The 6,413-nt window shown below is 48.5% G+C and overlaps 1 long non-coding RNA gene across 1 annotated transcript; it reads right to left on the minus strand.

The window, feature by feature from the left end:
* Window positions 1-1,257: 1,257 nt before the first annotated feature.
* LOC130873946 (uncharacterized) lies at window positions 1,258-3,188 on the minus strand. The gene is made up of 3 exons (XR_009057043.1): window positions 3,068-3,188; window positions 2,274-2,438; window positions 1,258-1,599 (listed from the first exon to the last, which is right to left on the minus strand). It is a non-coding gene; the product is annotated as an uncharacterized LOC130873946 (long non-coding RNA).
* Between the last annotated feature and the right edge of the window lie 3,225 nt (window positions 3,189-6,413).

Raw genomic sequence — 6,413 nt, forward strand, 5'->3', positions numbered from 1 at the left:
GGCTCTAAATCGACACAGAGAAACCCTGTCTTGGAAAAAAAGAGAGAGACAAGCTCCACCCATTTTCCCCCTCTTTTCCACAGCTCCTCTGAAGAGGCAGGCAAACTGGCTTCTCTCTCCCACTTTCCATTCCCCTTCCCCAGTAAACTCTCCACGCTGATGCCCTCGTCAGTCATCTTGCGAGCATTCACACCGTTTTTTTTATTTTTTTATTATTTATTTATTTATTTTGGTTTTTCGAGACAGGGTTTCTCTGTGGCTTTGGAGCCTGTCCTGGAACTAGCTCTTGTATACCAGGCTGGCCTCGAACTCACAGAGATCCGCCTGCCTCTGCCTCCCGAGTGCTGGGATTAAAGACGTGCGCCACCATCGCCCGGCTCACACCGTTTTTTTTAAATTATAGCATCACGGCTAGATTGTCTCAAGTCTCAGATGATGTTTGGAATTTTTAAACAATTTTGGCTTTTAAAATGTTGGGGACCTTTTTTCTTTGGTTTTTTTTTTTTTTTTTTGGTTTTTCGAGACAGGGTTTCTCTGTGGTTTTTTGGAGCCTGTCCTGGAACTAGCTTTTGTAGACCAGGCTGGTCTCGAACTCACAGAGATCCGCCTGCCTCTGCCTCCTGAGTGCTGGGATTAAAGGCGTGCGCCACCACCGCCCGGCGGGACTTTTTTTCTTTTTTTCTTAAATGGAGACTTTTCAAAATCAGAACAAATGAGCCAGGCAGTGGTGGTGCACGCCTTTAATCCCAGCACTCGGGAGGCAGAGGCAGGCGGATCTCTGGGAGTTCGAGACCAGCCTGGTCTACAAGAGCTAGTTCCAGGACAGGCTCCAAAACCACAGAGAAACCCTGTCTCGAAAAACAAAAAAAAAACAAAAAACAAAAAAGGATTGGAACAAGTGAAGTTTGTGTCGTGAGATGGCCATGGCCTGAGCGTGTGCAAGAGCGCACGGAGTGCCTGCTGTGACGCGTTCCCATAGGCTCTTGTTGTTGAACGCTTGTTCCCTGGATGGAGGTGCTATTTGAGAAGTGTATATTATTGGTGACGGTATAAACGGTTTGGAAGTTTTTAGAATTTTTTTTTTCCTTTTTTATTGAAAAAAAAAATTTTCCGCCTCCTCCCCGCCTCCCATTTCCCTCCCCCTCCTCCCGCCCCTCTCCCCCTCCCCCCACTCTTCTCCTCCCTCTCCAGTCCCAGGAGCAGTCAGGGTTCCCTGCCCTGTGGAAAGTTCAAGGTCCTCCCCCTCCATCCAGGTCTAGGAAGGTGAACATCCAAACTGTCTAGGCTCCCACAAAGCCAGAACATGAAGTAGGATCAAAACCCCGTGCCATTGTCCTTGGCCTTTCATCAGCTCTCATTGTCCGCCATGTTCAGAGAGTCCGGTTTTATCCCATGCTTTTTCAGTCAAAGTCCAGCTGGCCTTGGTGAGCTCCCAATAGATCAGCCCCACTGTCTCAGTGGGAGGGTGCACCCCTCGTGGTCCTGACTTCGTTGTTCATGTTCTCCCTCCTTCTGCTCCTCATTTGGACCTTGGGAGCTCAGTCCGGTGCTCCAGTGTGGGTCTCTGTCTCTATCTCCATCCATCGCTAGATGAAGGTTCTATGGTGATATGCAAGATATTCATCAGTATGGCTATAGGATAGGTTCATTTCAGGTTCCCTATCCTCAGGTGCCCAAGGAACTAACTGGGGACATTGCCCTGGGCATCTGGTAGCCACTCCAAGTAGTTTTTAGAATTTGAACATTAACAGTTTTCAAGGGACTCTCTCTTCCTCCGTCTCTAGTTCCTTTTCCAGTAATTGAGGTTGTAAGCTGGCCCTGGACACACTGGGATAGGATTACCATCAGAAAGATTAAACCAGGAGCCGGTAAATTGGCACAAAGAGGTTAGGATAGTTCCTTTTGCCATAAAAGGGATTTATGGTGAGGCTCCTAGAGGTTTGTAGGGGGAGGGGAGAGAAATGCAAATGTGGTTATCTGACTCTCAGCTGGGGAGGCGCTTCCTCTCCTCATGGTACTATGACTTTCTCTCCTTCCATCCAAGTACTACACAGGCTGACCTGGCCCAGCTTCTGAGGTCAGATGAGTTCTGTCGGCCTGGCCCCAGACTCTCCCTCTTTTTATCCAGACTGAGTTACTGTCCCCTTCTAGATGGAAGGACTATCCCTCGGCTGCGTGTAGATGGACCCATATTGTGCCTGTGGTATAGAGAAGGGTTTCGGGTTGCCTGACCCTCTTCCTTGAACCGTGACTTGTTTCATATAATCTAATACCTTATTATTCTTTATCCTTGGAATTTGAGAACTTTACTGAGGGCTGGAGAGAGGGCTCAGGGCTCATCCGATAAGCAGACTTGCTGCTCTTGCAGAGACCTGGATTCCCAGCACCCATGATCCTCTTCTTGCTTCGTGGGTACCTGCATACACATGCTGTACACACTGACAAGCAGGCACACACACACACACAAATAAAAATCAATTTTAAAACATTTTAAAGAGTTTCTCTTTCCTCTCCCTTTGCGGGGGCAGGGGCAGCCTTCCTTCTACAGAAGTTTGCCTCTGTAATTTGACTCTGTTTTGACAGCCCTTTTTTTTTTCTCCCCTGGAATTCCTGTGGTTTGCTTGGGCCTGACCTTGAGATCTCTGATGCCTAATGCTTTTGAGAAATGTGCATCCTTCCCTGGAGTTTGGGGCTATTTTTCCATTAGATCACATTCCTTCACTCAGCCAAACTTGCTCTTTCCTCAGCATCTTTGCACCTGCCATGTCTTCTGATAGGTTCCCCTGGGTCATCACCTGCCCTGTCTCCTGATGGGTTCCTCTGGGCCATTCCCCGTGCAGCAGGTTCATCAGCTCAGACATCACCTGCACCGAGGCACCTTCCCCTGCCTTGGGATTAAGGTTTATTCTTTTATGGTCTGTAGTGGGAGCTGCGGGCCTGCTTTTCGTCCTGCCCGGCTCCTGCACGGCTAGCTTTACACCAGAAATAACAACACACAGATTGTATTCATTTAAACACTGCTTGACCCATTTCTATTCATGTGTGTAGCACCCCAAGGAGCGCTTACCGGGAAGATTCTAGCCTACGTCCATCCTGGGTCGGAGCTTCATCGTGTCTGCTCTGGAGCACATGGGCATGGCGTCTGTCTCTGAGAGGAGCTGCCCTGCATCTGCTCGGGAGAGGGGAGCATGGCATCTGCTCCAGAGAGCAGAGCTGTCGAGTCTGAGCTCACTTTCTCTTCCTCCTAGCATTCTGTTCTGTTTACTCCACCCACCTATGTTTTAACCTATGAGGGCCAAGCAGTTTCTTTATTACTTAACCAATGAAATCAACAGATTGATATGACACTCCCACATCAATGGTCTATCGGATCCAGCCCTTGTCTCCCATCCTTTGTCTTCCATTCCATCACCTTACAGGGCACAAGTCCCATCATTCAATAAAATTCTTGCTAAATCCATTCCTGCCACATTCCCAGGGTCTAGCCCACGTCAGCCAACAGCAAGCACTTGGCAGAAGGAATGAGAATGAATTCACTACGCTAGGGCTAACTTGTCCAGCTTTCCGCTCCACATGTAGGAGCCCTGGAATGGAAGCTTGGTTGAGAGAAGGTGGAACAGTGGCCTGTAAGGACCTGAACCTGGTGCCTGGTGGGCCTCTACTCAGCATTCATAGGTGCTGATACCACTGACTGGTATTTGGGGCAGAAACTGGGCTAGGCTTACCAGCAAACTAGCTAGGTTCAGGTGGAGACTTCTGAGACCAAACCCTGGGGCTAGTCTTTGCTGCACTAGGGAAAGTATTGACAGCTGGCGGCTGTATAGGTTGTGAAAGAACTTAGAATTTACCAAAGACAGAAGAAGGCAGAAGGTCGACATCTTTGCAGCAGCTCATGCTTGGGATCCCAGCGATCAGAAGGCTAAGACCAGAGGATTGGCTCTAGTTTGAGGTCAGCCTGGGCTATGTGGTGAGTTGCCTGAGCTGTAGAATAAGATCTCAACTCAGAAATCAAACAAAGAAGTAGTAAAGGAGGCCCCCTACAAAACAAAACAAAACAACAATGACAAAAAACAGAGCAATAAATCAGGCCCAAGGCTTTAAGAATCCACTGCTCTTGGGCTTCCTTAAAGCGGCCACCACCATCACACACCAAGGAGCTCGCAATTCTAGGTAATCTGGCTTGTCTCCTACTCCGCAGTTTCAAAAAACTGTTTACCCAAAAAGTAGTTTCTGGGCCTGCCTTTATAAGTCCATCCTGCTCCCTTCTCTCAACTATACAAACTGATTCTCAGGCTGGCTCATTCTCTTGTAGCCTTGACTACTAAGCCACAGGGTTTGGGACCACCAGCCTCTCAGATCAATAAAAGTTTGCTCTTGCTGACTTTTCAGAGAACGGGAAGGAGGAGGAGGGGAAGGAGAGGGAGGAAGAGGAGGAGGAGGGGGAAGGAGAGGGAGGAAGAGGAGGAGGAGGAGGAAGGAGAGGGAGGAAGAGGAGGAGGAGACAGCTGTAGTGACAGAAATAAACACTGCTACGTGCAAGCACGGTGGTGCAGATGGAGAACTTCTGCACACACATTGGGAAGTCTGGTTTTTATGTTGGGATTTCCATGTAGCCCATCAAGCGGGCTTTCTTCTTTCTTTGGCAAAGACTCCTCTTGTTGCCTAGGCCTCAAACCTGCTGTATAGAGCAGGATGACCCTGAACTTCAATCTCTGATCCCCCTGCCTCACTTCTTGAGTGCTGGGGTTACAGGTATGTGGAAACACATTCAGGTTTTAGATCCTGGCGATTGAACCAGGCACGCTAGGCAAGCACTCTGCCAATTGCTCAGCGTGGGCAGCATTCTGATGGTGCAGTGCCTGGTGGTTTAGGTCTTATCAAGAAAGACAGCTGTGAAGGGCTCATATCAGTGTAGTTTGGCAGATATCTTATTATTTTGCTGAGGAATAGGTTATACCTTGTAGATTAGCTCTTCTCGGAAATGGCTGTCTAAGCAAGGTGGGTGTGGGGCTCCAGGGGGTTGTACCTCTGAGTGTCTGAGTCTGTTCATTAAAGAGAGGAATTCTCAGGCCTGGTGAGATGACTTAGCAGTTGAGAGCACTGGCTGCTCTTCCAGACAGCACAGCACCCGTGGCAGCTCACAACTGTCTGTAACTCCAGTTCTAGAGCACCTGACACCCTCATACAAACATACATGCAGGCAAAGCACCAAAGCACATAAATAAAAAAAAATTTTTTTTTAAGAGTGAAATTGCCTACAGTGTGTACGTGAGATTGCTCTAAGGGAGAACGCAACCAGGACTTTTAGGACTAACTAGCCAATTCTGGTCCTGCTCAGAGAAGAAAAGGCCTTGCTCGGAGACCAGCCTAGTCTGACAAAAACAGTCTTGAGATTGGGATAGCACAGCACAGCCATTGGTCCCAGGATGGCATCTACAGTCTCCCCTTGCTCTAACTTCTCTCATTTTTTCCCCTCTATAGCATTTACCACTGAATACTCTGTGGCTTCTTTAAGGTAAATTAATTTGCAGGTATTTCTGGAACTTAGTTGGTCTTTGAGGTACTCAGGACACATCTCTAAAGAAACAAAGACACCCCCCCCCCAGTACTGTGTAAAGATAATAAACACCTACTTTAGAAAGGATGCACGGGCTTTAGATAGAGTCCCAGTGACAGAGTGCCTACCTAGGATACATGCAGCCCTGAAGACACAGACAAAAAAGCCAGGGAGTGTACACCTGTAATACCAGCCTTGGGAGCTGGAGGCAGGAGAAGACCATCGAGGGATGCGTGAGACCAAGGATAAGAAAAAAAAAGTAAAACATATTCAGTAAGATGATAATTGTTATGGGGAAACAGTAGAGCAGGACAGACGATAAAGGCAATGCCCAGTGCAGGGGGAGGGACAGAGAGGGAAGTCACTGTCTGAAGTGAGAGCTTATGTGAGTGCTGGGGCACAGCCCACAGCCTGTGCTTCCAGGCGTGGAGAGCAACAGGAGGGCCACCCCTGAGCCAGGGGCTATGCAGAACAGCTGGAGGCCAGCAATGGAGACACAGGTAGGTGGGTGTGGGGAGTCCTGAGAATCCAGCTGGCTCTGGAGCATCTTTGGGGAGTGGCTACTAATTCATAAGCTGAGAGTGGAGAGTGGACTGAAGGAAGCGAGGGGAACAACGAGGGACTGGGCAGAAACTGTGACGTTGACCTGGAGAGACGTGTAGGGGTTTAGATATGGAAGTCATGGTCATGTCAGTGACCTTATTCTTGAGACAGACAACTTCCTGGCACAACAGATAAAGGCAAAACAAACAAAACAATAACAAAGACAAGAAAAATAGTCAAGGGGCACACAAAGCCAGAGTGCAGGTTGTCTATCAACAGCTGAATCTCAGGGAGAGACTGAACTGCGCAAACA

Source organism: Chionomys nivalis, chromosome 4 (genome assembly GCF_950005125.1).
Source record: "Chionomys nivalis chromosome 4, mChiNiv1.1, whole genome shotgun sequence".
NCBI lineage: Eukaryota > Metazoa > Chordata > Mammalia > Rodentia > Cricetidae > Chionomys > Chionomys nivalis.